General features: G+C 31.8%; 1 non-coding gene across 1 annotated transcript; it reads right to left on the bottom strand.

Annotated features, from left to right (window-relative positions):
• Positions 1-13,964: 13,964 nt before the first annotated feature.
• Trnas-aga (transfer RNA serine (anticodon AGA)) lies at positions 13,965-14,046 on the bottom strand. The gene has a single exon. It is a non-coding gene; the product is annotated as a tRNA-Ser (tRNA).
• Positions 14,047-18,058: the final 4,012 nt, after the last annotated feature.

Raw genomic sequence — 18,058 nt, 5'->3', positions numbered from 1 at the left:
AAAACTCAATTTTATAGTATAGATGTTCTATTTTCTATATAGTGAAGTAAAGTAATGGTTTCACCTCGGAATGGTGTTTGTCTTTCTTAATATTGTGGAAAAAGTCTCATAAAATCTCATGTCTGCTTCATAATAACAGGTTGCGAAAAACTCCTTTTCTTGATGGTCTCCGTCGTTTCTATAACTCCACCGAACACAACTGACACTTCTTTCCAAAAATGCGTACACTGTACCTCGATTCGCGCCGTTTCGTTTTTCGAAGTTGCGTTGATGCTGAATTAGTACTAATTTTTAACTTCCCATAGGAAGTTATTGTAATAGGTCCGATTTTTCAATTGTAAGTCCGTACTTCTGTACGTCCGTAACTCCGTACGTTCGCGACGTTTTTTCGTTGTCCATAAATCATGAACCCGAAGAGATATCGACTTATAATAAGAAAGATGCAGATACAAAAAGATGCAGAAATTGCTCTAAAAAAAAATTGCGTGGGTGGTTTTTTTTACCATAGCAGTTTAAGAACAGGTGCGAACATTTTGATTAACCCCAAATATCTCACGAACCAATAACGTTAGAGACTTGAATTAAATTTTATATAATATATTGTAACGTGATACCAAACAAATACATTTTTCGAAACAAATCCAATTAACGGTTTTTTTAAAGATAAAAAAATCTGAAAAAAAATATTTGTCACCTCGAAATTGTAAGAATAAAAAAAAGATTTTGTCTCGAAAACAATTCCGTTTGACGCAAATAACGTTTCAACATCTGGTACTTATTTACAAAAAATAATGTTTTCAATATTCAGTAATATTTTGAGAAAAATCGAACTAACATAACTAAACAAAAGTTGGTAAAAATTGCTTTTTAACTAAAATATCTATCAAAACTTTGAGATATTGACTTTAAACTAATTTCATCTTATGAGAAACATTATTTTCAATATTCAGTTAAATTTTGGAAAAAATCGAATTGACAATTTTCTTACAAAAAATAAAAACCTTAAAATAATTAATACAAATTGGTAAAAATAGATTTTCGACTCAATTATCTATTTTAAAATTAAAAATTTTAGCTTCCAATTGATTTTACTCACAGAAAATATAATTTTCGACATTCAGTAAATTTTTATTAAAATCGAACAGTCAGATTTTTCATAAAAAAATAATATCTACAAAAATTTGGTAAAAAATTATGTTCGGTTCTTGATATTTCCTACAAAATAGAAATTATTGACCCAATTTGTATTTGTTACATGAGAAATAAAAACTTTAAGGAAATGCTACTAAAATTGGTAAAAAAATGTTTTCGACTAAAAATCTCGTTAACAAAAACTGATTTTGAAATCAAAGTATTTCATTATATGAAAAATCTTGTTTGTAATTTTTAAATATTTGAGAAACAAAACACGAAACTCTACAAATTTTTAAGCAAGAAAAATCGATAGACGGGATGGGAAGTTATCGATGTCATCTCACCTCTCTTTTTTTAGAAGATGGCCATGACTTTTGATGCAAATTAAACGCCATGCCATCAAAACTTGGGGATTTCCTTCCTATTGTAAGCTGTTTAGCAAACATTGGACGGGTCATTTGATAAAGAAAGTAGATTATCGACAGCAAAAGTTGATTCATTTTTGTTTCTTTTTTATAAATCGATTGAATATTTTATTTTATTTTTAATGTATTTATTGTTTTGTTTTGTTGTATTTAGAATTTAATATTATTTTTACTTCCAAAATATTTAATTTGTTGAATTTTCTTCTTAAAAAGAAGTGTTTTCTTAACTCTGGAACCTACCTTCAATCTTAATAGCTTCCTATAGAAAATTATAATTCATTTTTTGGTCCTTTCAATTTGCGTCGTGTTTTTTTTTGAAACGTAACCACTACGCAAATAATGAGGTATTGTGTATATGGAAATTGTTTTAGACACAGAGAAAAGCAAGCTACAGGAATGGAGATTGTCACGAAGAAAGACGTTCGTTTTATTTTAATGGAGCAAAAATATTAAGGAGGCTTAGCTTAGTTTAAAAAAAATCGTTATTTTACTAATATCAACTTTTGATAAACAAAAGATGAATGTCAATCAACTTGAATTTAAAATTCTCAAGCATTCAGTTATTTTTTTGTTCGCAAATTCCTTATTCTTGTACCAAATTCCAATATAATACAAATCAATTGGAATTCTAAAAGTATTCTCCATGTAATTGCAAATTAAAATTTTCGATTTTTTCTTGGTAATGCACTATTTTGCCGCAATTTTTGTAAAGTTTTTGAAATCTAACATTTAGATTTAGTGATGATTAGATGAACAGTTTGTCAATCAATTAACACTGAACCGTGATTCATTTACGAGATAAGGAATTGTTAAGTTCCATTTTAAAATTCTTCGTGAAACTCAAAATCATTGTTTGCAACGTGTTTACATTTTTAATTTTACAAAATAGAACATTAATTCTATGAGCTTAAAGTATCAAAACCGAAAGGAAGAAATAATTCTAAGAAAATGGAGCAAGAAACCATGTACATTTATGATTGATTTTATCTTTAGTATTTGTAAACATTTTATATGTATCCCTACATTTACGATTATCATAAAGATCACATCTACAATAATAATTTGTTAACAATTTATACTTACATATGTATGTATGTACATTATGTACATTTAAGGAACAGAATATTGAGTCCAATATCACAAACAAAATCAATTACCAAAAAATTCAAAAAAATAATTAACTCAATTTTTTGGAAAAAGTTCTCAGCTATAAGTTTAGAGAATTGAATATGTACGCTAGAATAACTTAAAGTTACAAAATGTGTCAAGAAATTAAAAGCATACTTGAACATTTTTGAATTCCAAAAAAAGTCAATAAAGGTGTTTATCGAAGCTTAGGAAAACAGATGGTCATGGAAACTGTTGTAAATGATTAATGATGAAGTGATGCTGTAATTTGTAACCATTTTCATTTGACAAATTGTATATCTATATCAAATGTACTTTAACTTTAAAACTATAAGCCTCTTAAACATTGCATTCCTGAATAAATGTTATAAAATTAAATCAAACATCAATGTCTCATTTCTTACACATTTTTAACACAATAAGATCAACTTAACCGACATTATATTTCCATTGCAAATTTTTTAATATATAAAAAATCCATAATAATAAAATAATCTTTAGTTTTAATTTGGCGCACTTTTCTTGCTTTAACATCATCATTTCTATCTTTTGTCTACACTCGTATCTATCACACATCTGTAGATCTCAATTATTTGCACTTAACATGACATAGAAATGCAAATTGCATTCGCGTTCGTTGCAATAAAATGATTATACACCCAGCATCAGAACTGCAACAACTAACTAAACTCAAAACTCAAAACCCAACCCATGTGTCGCATTCAGGTTCGTTGCATTGCATTGTATCTGAACGAATAGGTACGAGTATAATGACACCACACAATTTGTATCTGACAGATAATAGATGAACTTGTGCTATAAAGTGTGCTCAGAAATAGCCCATTAGACAACAACAAAGAACATCGAATGAAAAACGAATGCAATAATAATAAATTGTTGCGCGGTAACTCTTAGTATATTATTTTTTTCTATTTTAGATTAAAATGATAATTTTATGACCAATTAGTTTTTGAAATAAATTAAATACTTTAGTGTTTAAGATGTAATTATTAAGTAGTAAAAAGTCCATGTTTTTTCTTCTTCTTTAAATTATAAAACTTGTAATTCTAATATGAACATTTACAATAATTACAAGATGATTCGTAACGCTTCGTTGTAATCGATTTAATTGGGATTTGCATAATCGATTGATAAATACCAATATTATAGAGATTTTTTTAAACAAGAGATTATTAAATATTAAAAATAGATATTTGTTTTTCTTTACACTCGTAGTCTTTTCTTCAATAGACTGTTGCTTTTAATAGGTGTTCTCTTAAGAGTGATACAAATTTAAGTTGGATTCTTTTTTATTAAAAAGCCATTTTGTCAACTGTCAAGCGATTTATTTTAAGTTTCAACACTTCCAAACTCTACCAATTTATTTTGAATATCATAGTTTTATTCAAATGTATAAAACCCTATTTTATATTGCGATGAAGCACACTTTTGGTTTAACGGATACATAAAAAAACGAAACTGCCGTTTTTCGAGTGATGATTATTTTCAAAGTGTATCTTGTGACTCCGTAATATTCACTGAGCCTGATTGTTTCGTACTTCCTTAAAAGCGTTTGGGCAGAAAGTCAATGGTAACAATATGTCGTTTATCGTTTGACAACAGAACGGCTGTGGTCGCACATATCATGTTACAATTTAGTTATTGAAGGAAACGTTTTGTAAACGCATCGTTTCACATTACGGTCCCGTGAATTGGCCTACAAGACCTTGCGATTTAAGGTCGCGTTGCTCACCATTTTCCGTGGGATGTGTAAAGTCGCTTAATAACAACGATAAACTTGAAACCATTGACTACTTAAAGCGCAACATTCGTCGCTGTATTGCCGATGTACGGCACAAATGTTTTGGAAAAGGTCATCGAAAATGTATCCTCCAATCTTATGACTGAGCCAGCTGTCACGGTCATATGCCAAAAATAAAAAACAACAAAAAAAAGATTATTTTTCGATTAAAGTAAATTTTATGTCATTTAAGAAAGAAAAACACTTATCTTAATTTATCTCTTAGAAAACTCTTTTCAATTTCAAAAAAAATAAATTTCCCACATTTCGGTTCTGAGGTTTTATTAACTTACCATTGGAATCTGTCCGGTTCGCCGAATTGAACATTTTGACATTTCCCGAATTTTAGAGATACCGAAAAGATTTTTAGAGAATTAACGGGTTATCCATTTATCACCATCTATAAGACACTCATCATCCCGGTTCTCATTTATAGCGTTGAGGCCTGGACCCTGTCAAAGAAAGATGAGAGCGTCTTAGGATGCTTCGAAAGAAAAATTCTGCGGGTGATTTTTGGTCCCGTTTGCATAGATGGAGAATGGAGGAGAAGATATAACGAACTGTACGGGCTGTAAAGCGACACTGACCTAATTAGCAGAATTAAAGTCCAACGGCTTAGATGGCTAGGTCATGTAGAGCGGATGGACATCAACGCTCCAGCCCGGAAGGTCTTCGAATCCAATCCCGAGGGACGGGTGTCGCAGTAGAGGAAGACCGCGACTCAGGTGGCGCACCCAGTTGGGAGAGGAACTCAACCAACTTGGCGAGCGAAACTGGAGACAGCTAGCTAGGGACCGAGCTGGCTGTAGACGCTTGTTGGTTGAGGCCCAGGTCCGCCCCGGACTGTAGCGCCACCCTAAGTAAGAGCCGGTGCACGGCGATCTTTCGAATAAAATTTTCTTCAGCGTAGAAACAAATTTCTCAATCGGTGGGTACGTTAATAAACAAAATTGCTGTATTTGAAGTTCTGAGAATCCTCAAGTAATTGAAGAGACATCCACAAAAAATCACTTTTTTTGCGCTCTTTCGACCGGAATTGTGATTCACTTCATCGAATTCGATGGAACGACTGTCACCGTCAATTCAGAGCGTAATGGTCATATGATAACCGCCTTTTTTTGCCTGCTCTAAAAGAATACTACTTGGAGAATATGTGGTTTCAAGAAGACGGTGCTACACAACTCGAGCGAATATGGTTTGATTGCAAAATACATTTCCTGGCAGCATGATTTTTCGTCTTGGCGATATGAACTGGCTAATAAGATTATGCAATTTAACACCCCTGGATATTTTTTGAGGGAAAACCGTCTGTATGCAGAAAAACCTTTAAATCTTAAGCACTTAAAAACAAACTTTCATCAACTTGTGGCTGAGATAGCGTGAAATATGTGTCAAAAAGTAAGGGAAAATTAGCTTAAAAGAATCGATGGTTGCGATAATTTGCGTGGTGAAAATATCATAACAAAAAATATTGTACGTATGTTTTATTTACATTTACTTTTGAAACCGCAAAATGGGTAACCCTGTATAACGTGACCAAAGTAAGAAAATTTATTTTTTTTTTATAATAAGCGCACACTCAAAGGGATAACTACCCTTATTATGTAGACACAGTGTAAGCACTAGAAAATGGAGAGAGGTATTGAAAGGAGATGTCGGTGCACATTGGTTTTGAATTCGTGAATATTGCAATAGCTGGGAAAGACAGAGTGTGGCAAGGCATTCCACATTCGCATAGTACGGCTAAAGAACGAATCTCTGTACTTGACAGTACGACCGAAGTTGGGCTCAAGGGTATATTGATGAGCATTCCTAGAAGCGCGAGTATTACGGTTGAACTGTTTAAGGGGAGGAATGCAGCTGGCTATTTCTCTAGAGCATAAACCATTAAAATAACGGTAAAACAGGGTGAGACAAGAAACATTTCGACGATGTTCAAGTGACGTAAAGCACCAGCCTAGATATGGGAGTTATACTCAAGCTTTGGACGTATATAAGTCTTGTAAATAACAGCCAGATCAGAGGGGGAAAAAAACTTCTTGCATCGCCTTAGAAAACCCAAACATCTTTTAGCATTTTTGGCGACATCGCGTATGTGATCGTTCCACAAAAGGTGGTTGGTGATACGCATACCGAGAATATCGAGATGTTCAGTTTCCTCGATGCAAGTGCCATTTATGGATAATGGAAAGGGGGGTATACTTCGCTTTAACGATACAAGACAGAATTGCGTTTTCGAAGCATTAAATTCCACGCGGTTATTTATTCCCGCTGTTTAGGTCGAAATTTAATGAGGTTATCATATTTTGTCGTTGCAGTTCCATATGCGAAGAAGAGGGGTGTGAATCTGAAAACGAATATGAAAAGCTGAGAGTGCTATCGTCAGCAAAACAATTTATAGGATTATTTGTTGCAGACAGGAGATCATTAATAAAAATGAGAAAGAGTGTTGGAGATAAAACAGAGTCCTGGGTCACACCAGCATTTATTTTGTGGTTTTCAGACTTGAATCCATCTAATACAACTTGTATTGAACGATTCGAAAGGTAATTACTATTAATTAATTTTGACGGTCTATTGTCTCTCACTGACAAGGTTGGTCACATCCCTTAAATTGTGTACACCCAATACAATGTACGAATATTTCAGTGCCTAAATACGTCTCATTGTCTGTCATTCTAGAGGAGGAACTTATCCAGTCCCTCATGAACCGCAACCCTGACTCGTAAATGCTTACACGGGCCTCTGTCTCTGCCCAGCATTAGTCTGTTGTCTGTCCCAAAATGGGAAATTTGCAAATCTGCTCGAAGGACCACAAGTGTCTAAAGATCAAATTAATGTCTTGCGATGAATAAATTACAATTTTCTGCAACTAAGAATAACGTTTTTGACATCTGGTAACGCTTTCTCACGAAAAATAAGAACCTAAAAAAACACTACTAAAAGTTGGTATAAATATATATTTCACTCGAATATTTAACCAAAAATTAAAAATATTGCCTTCAAACTAAGTTTATCTAAAGCAAAATATTGTTTTTAACAAACATTTAATTTTTTAGAAAATTCAAAATACTGCGCAATATGAGTAAAAACTGATTTTCGATTCGAATATCTCAAGATTAAATGGAGGTATTGACTTCAAAATTTTGTTATTAGGTTAAGAAAATGTTTTTTAAAAAATCCAACTTTTTTCATTAAATGCTGCTAAAATTGATAAAAATTGGGTTTTGACTAAAAATTTTAGGGAGAAAAACAGATATTTGATTTGTCACACACAAATATAAACTTTAAGTTAATTTTTTGGAAAAATTCAACTAACAACATTTTCTTCTACTACAAAAGAACAAAAAACTGAAAAAAAAGAACAAAAAACTGAAAAGAAATAGGTCTACTCTTAAGTACTATGAGAACATAGAAAGATATTAACTTAAAATCTGTTTATCTCACACAAAATATTGTTATTAATATTTTGTTAAAATTTAAAAAAATGAGTCACCTCTTAGTTACTTTTTTATTTTATTTTCAAGATTTTTATTTTTCAATAATATTTTTTATTTTGAAAAGCTTTCTGTTATGGCAACTGTCAGTTTTCAATTGACATTTGATAAGTTAATTCTACCCCAGGTGTCACTTTTGAAGTTGTCATCTTTTGACATTACATTACTTAAATTTGCCAGATAAACTTAATATGGTCCAGAATTGATCTTAGACCTTCAAGATGGAATACCGAAATACAGTTTTAAACGTGCGAATTAGTCTTGGGAAATTTCATGAGAAGGAAATGGCCTATTTCATGAGAGCCAGAAATACATAAGTTTCTATCATTGGTTTTGTTCTCAGATTTAAAAGCGAACAAAATTTCGTTGATGACAAAAACCCTTAAGGGGTATTATTTTACCCAGCCTGTTGTATGGACAGCTGTCACTTACTTTTTAAATTGCTATTTTCCGACTTTTGACAAGTAGGTATTATCAAAATTGTCAAAGTTTCAAAAATTTAATATGACGACGTTATCGTGAAGCACCTTCTTGGAAAACTTTTGTAGCTATTCGGACAAGAAAATTATGTGAAGAAAGGAATAAATAATGAATACAACATCAGTAGTAGAATCACTATCAATAAAAGATAAAGTGAAATCCTGGATATTAATCGTACAAATTGACGGCCGACAATTCTACAAATTTGTCACACTTTTCTGATAAATCAGAATTTCTTAAAATATTGGCAGGTGACAAATTTGTCAGAAAAATACAATGACAAATTTTTCATGATATTACTGAACATTTTTGAAAAACACTTGACAATGACAATATTCGTTTATTTTCCTAAAACTCTACAAATTGACAAATTGTTTATGAAACAGGTTTTGACAATTGTAAAGATGCAAATTAAAAAATCTGTCGCAATTTCAATGTTAATAAAATAGGAACTTGCTGTGGATAGAGATTCAAATTATATTCGATAATCGGAAACAATTATTGAGGTTTTCATTATTACACTTGATATAATAATTAATACTCGACGACTGTGATCTTACAAAATTTTGTCGCGTATAGACATATTTTTCTAAATCGTACAGATACAGATTTTAAAAACTTGGCAGGCGGCAATTTGGCTGATATTGTTTCCATTGTTGATGGCGTTTTTCTTCTTTACAATGAAATGAATATCCATTGATCCGTTTTAAATATTCCTATTTTCAAATGAAATTGAAACCTCTTATTGGAAAACCCTATGATTAAAACCCAATTGTCATTTCTATTTTCTTAGGACAGACGGCAGCGGAGAGTTCAAAGTATGAAATTAACTAACTTCTCTTTCATTATTTTGGATAAAATGTTGACTACAAATTCTTAATTCTCATCCATGCGATGGTTTCTTATAAAAGAGCCCATTTTAAAAAGAACCAAATTTATGAAAATCAATTTGAATTCAGCAAGAGAGTTTTCACTGTATAAATACATAATATTTATTGACTTTAATGAAATAAATTTATTATTGCTCGGGGCGACATTTTTTTGTTGTGTTTTTTTTTTGTCGTTCTAAGTTCTTATCTTTATTGCTTCCAAATTGATTTCATGAGCATAAATAGTTGTTGGGCAAGTTTGATCAGTCAAGAACACAATCAATAAACACTTAACTTCATCGTTTCTTCAAAATGTATACATATATAAATTTAAGTACATATACATATAGATATGGATATTTCTATATTTAGGTACCTGTTTCTATTGTTGAAATGTTTTATTGACAAATGATTGAGCGGTAACTTATTTGTTTGTTTTTTTTTTTGTTGGTTTTCTTTTGACAGGCAATCCATTAATATTATTATTTTTTTTGATAGAAAAATTTATTTAACCAATAAATTGTATCAATAATAAAAGTTATCTATATTTTTTTTTTTTTTGAAGTGGTTTGTTTACTTTATTTTAATTATACGGGTTATTTGGTCTCACAAAATGAAACACTGCTGATCAAATATTAAAATTTTAAATTGATTGAAATAATGTTTTGGTGGATTTTGATGCTGATTATAAGTTTGTCAATTTTAAGAATATATTTTTTATGGGTTGAGAATAAGGGTGAAACTTAAGGACTCAAAATATCATGATTAGATTTTTGGAAAGATTCTACAACATTACGTTTGATTAATTTATAACAAACCTGCGTTGATATAAGCTTATATCACACTCTTGCTGAAATTGCATATAAACAAACCTCTGTGTCTTCAAAAACTTCGTCTTTATTATTTTTTTTTACCAAAGTCGTTAGTTGTTTCAATTTTCAAGGATTCTATGTGACGTATGGTTTTTGACACGTTTGGTTTTCAATCTGGCAATACTTTTTTCGAAATTGGTCTTTTGACAGTTGTCACTTGATTTATGTTCAGTTTGGTTTGCAATTTTATAGTACATAGGCTAAACCCTTAAAAAAAAACCACCTTAAAACCTTTGATTTCTTCAAGACAGCGCTAAACACATAAATAAATGAAACGTAACAATACATTTATAGAATTAATCTTTTTTAAGGGCATAACCTAGCTTGAAGGGCGTTCGTCGTGGCCTCCAAGATCCCGCGATTTAACACTGTTGGACAATTTTTTATGGGATTATGTGAAGTAGAGTCCTAGACATTGGACGCCATTTTAAGGGAATATTAAATTTCGCATTGGCTAAGCGTCTTCAGGGTTTTGGGGTTCTCATGGAGTGTGGATCATCCGGGTTTTTGGTTTTGTATGGATTTTGAATTTTTGGAATTTTATGCATTCGAGATTTTACAATGGGTTTGCTATGTTCTAGAAATGTTGCTGCCATTAATTTGGGTTTTGTATGGAATTTGAATAATAAGATATTTATTGGGGTTTTTATATTTCAGGTTTCTATTTATTTCGGGTCTTAAAGGTTTTCGGGTCTTTAGATTTTCACTTTTCGGGACTTTGGATTTTTTATATTTGGAATTTCGGGATTTTGTTTACTAATAATTTTGGGTACCTATTTTGAACTTTGGTTTTTGAATGAATGAATGTTTTTGAGATTTTAATTTTCTATAGATTTTGATTATGGTATTCAAGATTTTGTGTTGTCGGAAGTTAAAATTTTGGAATGATATTTATCTGGGATTTCATATTTTCGGCATTCTATTTATGTTTTAAGTTAAGATTTGGGGTTTTTGGATTTTCAATGGATTTTTTGGATTCTATTTACAAGGGATTTTATTTATTTGGCATTTTGAGTTATGCCAACATTTTGATTTTAGAGATTTTTAGTTTTTGAATTTTGGATTTTCCTTTAAATTAGAATTTTTCACTTCTATCAAATCGATATTAAAAGGTTTTAATATTTGGGGTTTTGGATTTTCTTTGGAGTTGGAATTTTTCAATTCTATTAAATCGATATATAAGGGTTTTCAGGAATTTGGGTCGTCGCGATCCTAGGTTTTGGATATATTTCTTATTTTTATGGTTTTATTTATTCTGGAGTTTCTATTTTTCAGGATCTTTGCTGCATAAGTAAACTAAACGGGATAAAATTTTGGGAAAACCTCTTTACAAAATTCCAATATAATGGTCAAGAATATTCTTTTAAACCAATGGACTTGCGTTAATTTGAAATAGAATATATTTTTTTCATAAATCATCAATATTCTGTCTTTTTTTCAAAATTCCTGTTTAATGTTTCGAAGTCCTTTAGGCCTTAAGCCAACCCAAAATCTTCAATAAAATCGATAGGATGATGGCCAGGAAAAATCTTAAAGTGCTTGGTCTTCAAACTTTAGTGTTGAAAGTATTGCAAAATAAAAATCATGTTTTACTTTTCAAAAAATTGATCTCAATATTTGTTTTTAAATTGCCCACACTCTTAGCTCAGATAATTTTCAATCTATTGACTTGTAATTTTGAATATATTTTGGAAAACACATTTTATTTGGAAGTACGTGTACATTTATTTATATTGCATTGTTCATTTGCTATCGACATTTATCTACCATATTTTTAAGGCTATTTCTCCTCTTTCTACCCTGGAAGTGCACCGTTAGCACTAACAAAAATGAGACGTCGTCATTACAAAAACGATTCACAACAATTTTTAAAAAAAAATCACTTGACTATTGTGACTGGTATGTTGTATAAAATCCCGTTTCTGTTACTTCAATTTATGTCAATGTATTTATTCCGGCCTCTTTGGCTCAATATCTTTAAGTCTTTGTTTACCCCAAAATAAAATTTTTTAATCATTTTCCGAAAAGAGAATGAATACAAAAATAAATGTTATTTCTTTTCAAAACTTCTCTCTTAAAGCCTAATGCTGAAAAGTTGCAGAAAATCATATTTTTCAAATGCAGTTTTATCAAAATTGTTTGTAGAAATCCTCCAGTCTATTCTTAAAAGCGGGTTAAAAGTAGTTTAACACTTAACAATAAAAAAGAAAAGATTCCAATACCTTCTGTTTAATTTGTTTTGATTTTTTAAGTATTACACGATTTCGTTGAATTAACAAACAAGTCAAAAAAATCAAACCTCCTTTGAAGGTCATTTTGTTAAAATATACAAGATATCAGATCATCCCATATCAACTTTTAAGTTATTGATTTCGTAACACCTATAGTCTTCAATACAAATTCAAAAACACCCTTAATGCAAATTCTTTGTAACGAATATTAGATTACAAAATGAAAGCACGTCATATAACATTTACAGGTGTATCATGTCTAAAACTCAACATCCGCATAAAGATTTGTTCACATCAAGTACCTATCAGTACTAATATACCTTGTTGTTTTATTCACGTATCACGAAACAAAAGAGAAATGTTTTCCATTCAGTACATTGAATTCAGAATATGGTGTTTTCCCAGCCTTGTCATCTTTTCACTTTTACACAATTTGTACAAAAATACAAAAACATAAAAACGAATACCCTTCTTCAGATGTTGGTGTTCATGTCAATGTCAACATTATACTAGAGGATGTCTTTCAACTTTAATCCTCTGTTTTATTTCTGACGGCAGAAAACATGTAAAGAAAGTTAAAAAACAAAGATTTTTTCTTTATCCACGATGAGATTCGATTTGCTAAAACCCTAAGTGAAACATATAACAATTCTTTTATTAAATCCACTCTTGGAAAGTTCAAAACTTTTGGAGTGCAAAAACAAAAACAAAGACAGAAAAAAAATATGAAAAATAAAATGTCAAAACTTTGTCAATCTGTTTCTGTTTCTGTTGTTTTTTTCTTTATTAAATTTTATTATAGGCTCCACATTCGCCACTCACTCCTCCTCCTGGTCTGGTGTGGAAGACTTTCACAACTTCTGATTCTTTGAAATTTGCGAAGGGGTGAGTCTTGAGCATTCAATAAACTGCCTTACCTACGGGTACAATGCTCAGCTCATACTGAAAGAAGCCTTTTAAGAACCGAAAAATTGCTCGAATGTGATCGGCATCACTCTTGCTGGCATGCTTGTGGTTTTGGAGAAAAGTAAGAAAGCATTTTTTTTTTTCATTGCGAAAACCTTTTTCTCTAGCCGCAAACTTTTCAAATTTCAGAACTTTCCACTTCGTTTGTCATTGTCTTTCTATTTCTATATGAAATGAAATGAAGTGAAGTGAGTTTGGAAAAAGTTTTTCATCCCAGCTCAGGCTGGGTTATTGTATAATTTTCTACTACATCACACTCTTCATTATTTCTACGAGACTCTATGAAAGCTATACTGGGGTTACATCTTCTATTGTCTATTTCTAGGTAGCAGCTTACGTCGTCGTTACCATCCCTTCTTTCATATAAAAACTAATAAAGGTAGCCCCTTGTTGGTTAAAGCAGGAAGGGTTAGTTTATGCTTGGTGAGCATCCAATTTTAAATAAATTCATAAAAGGCTGCACTTTGAACATAATTGTTTAAATACAAAGAATTTGAGGGAGAAGTTAAATTTGAACATTAAAACTTAAGGTGAGTAATTTGATTAAAAAAAGAAACTCTTCGCAGTCGGTAGGATTCGAACCTACGCTCCCAGAGGGAATCTGATTTCTAGTCAGACGCCTTAACCGCTCGGCCACGACTGCTTGCTGAAAATTTATGTAAAAATGACAAACTGGTAAGATGGTTTTTAGCCAATCTTATGTCTTAAGATTAATGGCTTAAACTGATTGTTGCCATTATTTGTGAGGAAGGAAATTAACGGTACATAATACAAGCTTCCTTCTTTTGCTATAAGTGACACAAATTCGCTATATTAACGTCTTTTTCATCCAATTCTATCTCATTAGCAAAATTTTGTTCGTTTGAGGTAAAACTTGTAAATATGTATCTTTTTACAATGATGGTCATCTTCTGTAAATCGCTTAAACGTTCTGTGGACTTTCTGTGTTTCAAAACAACGATTATTAATTTTTCGTACACTCGGGCGTATACGTACTTTTTTCATTTAAATTCTATCTCAATTCTATCTCATTAGCAAAATTTTGTTTATTTGTGGTAAAACTTATTTAATGTATCTTTTCTAAGTGATGGTCACTATCTGTAAGTCATTTTATTATTCTGTGTTCTTCTTCTGTCAAGAAACAACTATTGTTAAATTTTTCGTTAACTTGGGCGTATACGCACTTTTTGCATCTACATAGATGACTTCTGTCTGTTTAAAGATTTTTATCAATAATACCACAAATACTATCAACAAAATGGTGACGCTGGTATTGATTTGAATATTCTAGGAAACAAATGTGCATAGGGTGTTTTTTCAAGAGCTTGATAACTTTAAGTAATAATACAAGACATGAAAACTATCGCTGTGATTTGTGTTTTATTTTTTCCACTATATTTTTAATATGATTTCAAGCCACAGACACGGCTACGAATTTCATTTACGTAGTCAAATTTTTCATTCACAATTTTTCGCAACAAATCTGGCTTGTTGGTGGCTTAAATATTGGCTTAAAATGCTTTGTTATTTTGTTAGTATAAACAAAATACCTTAAAATTAAAACTAAGCGTTTAGCCACACTTAACCAAATTGCAATAAATTGATGGTTAATCATTCATTGAGACAAGCTTTCGTCATTCTATTAAACCCAAACTTCGCCGATCCTTCCTAATTCGAAAGTAATAAGGGCCAATAAAACAGCCAGAATTTGAACGGTACAAAAAATCAATTTTAATTGGATTAAATATTTTTTCTTTAATGACTTGGGGATTCTCTTCATATCTCTTCAACCAGAAATGAGCTTCATAGAAACCCAAATTTCTTCAAACAAAGTGCTTTACGAACTTCGAGAAAAAAATTACTTTTTTTATATAAAAACTTTCCACAATTTGGAAACATTTTTCCAGTTTTAAACGATTCATGATCAATTTCTTAACCTAACTGAACAGAAATTTCAACAGAGTTTGACAATCTCAAAAAGCAGTCAATAACCCTCGACACGTCTCATGCAGCTAAAAAATATAAATGCATGCTTGCAGTATTAAAGTCTTAGTTTTGTATTTAAAACAAATTTGTAAAGTTAAAGGGTCTTTCGTCAGTATTTATTCGAACTCTAACAACATTAGAAATTAAAATTAAAAATTCAGGTTAGGTTAGGTTAAAGTGGCTGTCCGTGATGGAATAGAACACATTGAGGCCAGTTTAATGGCCCATTGTGATACCACATGAATCTTGAGTCTTTTTCCTAAGCTCAATGAAACCAGTTGGAGTCCCTTACGAAACTTAAGAGTCTGATTATGCTTATATGATTAAGATCATTTAGATCGTTATAGAAGAATTCTCCTAAGTAATTCTTGCATTTTTGACCTAAAGCAAGGCATGTACAGAGAAGGTGAAAAACTGACATCTTTTATCGAGCTTATATGCGATCTGCTTAGAGGTAGCAAGCACCTTGATAAATCTAGTATAGGCCAGATGTTTTTTGTGACCTGACACCTGATGTTGTTCCACCTGGTATTTGCCTTCTTTCATAGCTTCCTGCATTAGCAGTAGTTTACAAGTAGTGATTGGTATACCAACATTTGCCAAACGTTATAGAATGGTTTGTATTGTACCTGGAATGTCTCTACGGCCCGGCACCCAGTAAAAGTGATTATTAAACTGTTGTGCCATCTTCTTAAGAGAGGATCGATAGTTTTGGACTGTTATAGAGTTTGTAGAGACAGAGTCCAGAAATTTTATAGCGGCCTGACTGTCTAAGAAAATACGGATATAAGAGGTTGATATCACGCCAGCACAATATTTCTTTTATCGCCAAAAGCTGAGTCTGGAACACGCTATACTGATTAGGAAGGCAGAATCCGAGACTTGATTTCAGTCGTTCAGAGTACACACCTCCATCAACCCCTTCTTTTTTTATGATCCATCTGCATACAAATGGATTGACTCCTCTTCCAGGAATCAACTTTAATCAACCAAATAAATATTGTCCTTAGAAAATTATCTTCCAATGAGTCTACCAATCTAATGTTTTTTTTCTAAAGATTACCGTGTAAGTTTTGACAATTTTTGGTCTTCCAATCAAAAGTCGGCAATCGTTGGCCGATTTTCTACCATAAATTGTCCAATATTTGGAAAAATCAAACATATTTAGGTAATTTAGTGCTTTCGCAAAAAAGGAGGAATTTTTGATAATATTATTTTATTGAAAAAAGTTAACAAAAAATGCTTTTTATTAAAAGAGACAACAAGTATTTCTTGAACTAGCAAAAGTGAAAACGTAACATTCTGCTACACTGCAGACAAAAACTTCTAAATTCAAATTCCCCAAAGGATACTCTTTATAAAAAACGAAATACTTTATATGGAAGTTAAAAATTATTAAATAAAGAAATCTAGGTTTCCCTTTTACCTTCCCCAATGGCATTTCTAAGTCAGAATTGTATCTTTTCTGAACTTCATGTACTTATAGTCTTATCCGTTTGCTCACTTAAGAGATTAAATCAAACCAAAATGTTTCAGCAAAACTAACTTTTTTATATACCATATATCCCAATTTATTTTTGTTTTTAAAACAATTTTTACCCAAGCAACCAAATGCAATATAAGCGAGGGTATATTGTCAAAAGATTAACAATCCTGAACTGCACGCGAACGACCGACCTGCCCTGATGATGTCCTTCTCACCCTTATTCCACTGTAGAACTTTGCTATACGTACCTTTAAGTTAAATATAAATTCACTCTATACTCGACGCTCTTTCGTGTCTACTGGCCATTTGTCATGTGTCACCTGTTTTGACACTTGCAGTGGTCGGTTTGTATATACGTATTTTTTATTTTTGCAGTTTCATCGTTGGCGAACGCAAAGTCATCCACCACACCACCATACCTACTCTGTTCCATATGAGAGGTTTATAACATCCCTACCCTAACTATAAAAATACGAATGCAGTCATCACAAGTCACAACCATGATATTCCTACTCAAAAGTAAGGTTGTTGTTGCTGTTGTTGTAAAATAAAGGATGTCCTTTTGGTGCGAATTTTTTGTATCGAACCAATTTCTAACCCCTCTGTGTTTTTTCAAATCGATTGTAATAACATCAAAGTTCCATGTATCGATAGTACAGGAACGATAAATGGTTAAAAATGGAAGTGATGGCAAGAATTCAGTTCCGCCAGCACCAGTCCTCCAGAGAGTCAATTTGATTAAATTCCCAGTGAGTGCGGAGATGAATGAAGTTGATTCCAACGTCAGCGCGACGACGACGAGACGATTAGTCACGCCTGGTTTGGTTGGTGCTGCTAAAAGCGCCTTAATTGGATTCCACCATCATTCCCCCTTTTGAAAATTGTTCATTTTTTGTTTTTAATCGTTTTTTGGTGTTAAATATTTATGCCTTTTTATCGGAATGACATGCATCCGATTAAACTGACCGCCCTCCCAGCTCGATGACAAAAGTAAAACAAAAATCCATGACAAAGCTTTAAACCTAATCCTCTCTCCAGAGTGTCTTAAAAATAATAAAAATATAAAACAAAAACAACAACAATAAGATCGCATCCGAGGAGATAATCTTTGATCTCTGTCTCGATTTATAGCTATGCGCTGGTTCTCATTATGGATCCACCCACAATTCGGGACCTCTTATGG

This window comes from Eupeodes corollae, chromosome 3 (assembly GCF_945859685.1).
Source record: "Eupeodes corollae chromosome 3, idEupCoro1.1, whole genome shotgun sequence".
In the NCBI taxonomy this organism is placed as follows: Eukaryota; Metazoa; Arthropoda; class Insecta; order Diptera; family Syrphidae; genus Eupeodes; species Eupeodes corollae.
This window is presented reverse-complemented; position numbering and strand designations above follow the sequence as displayed.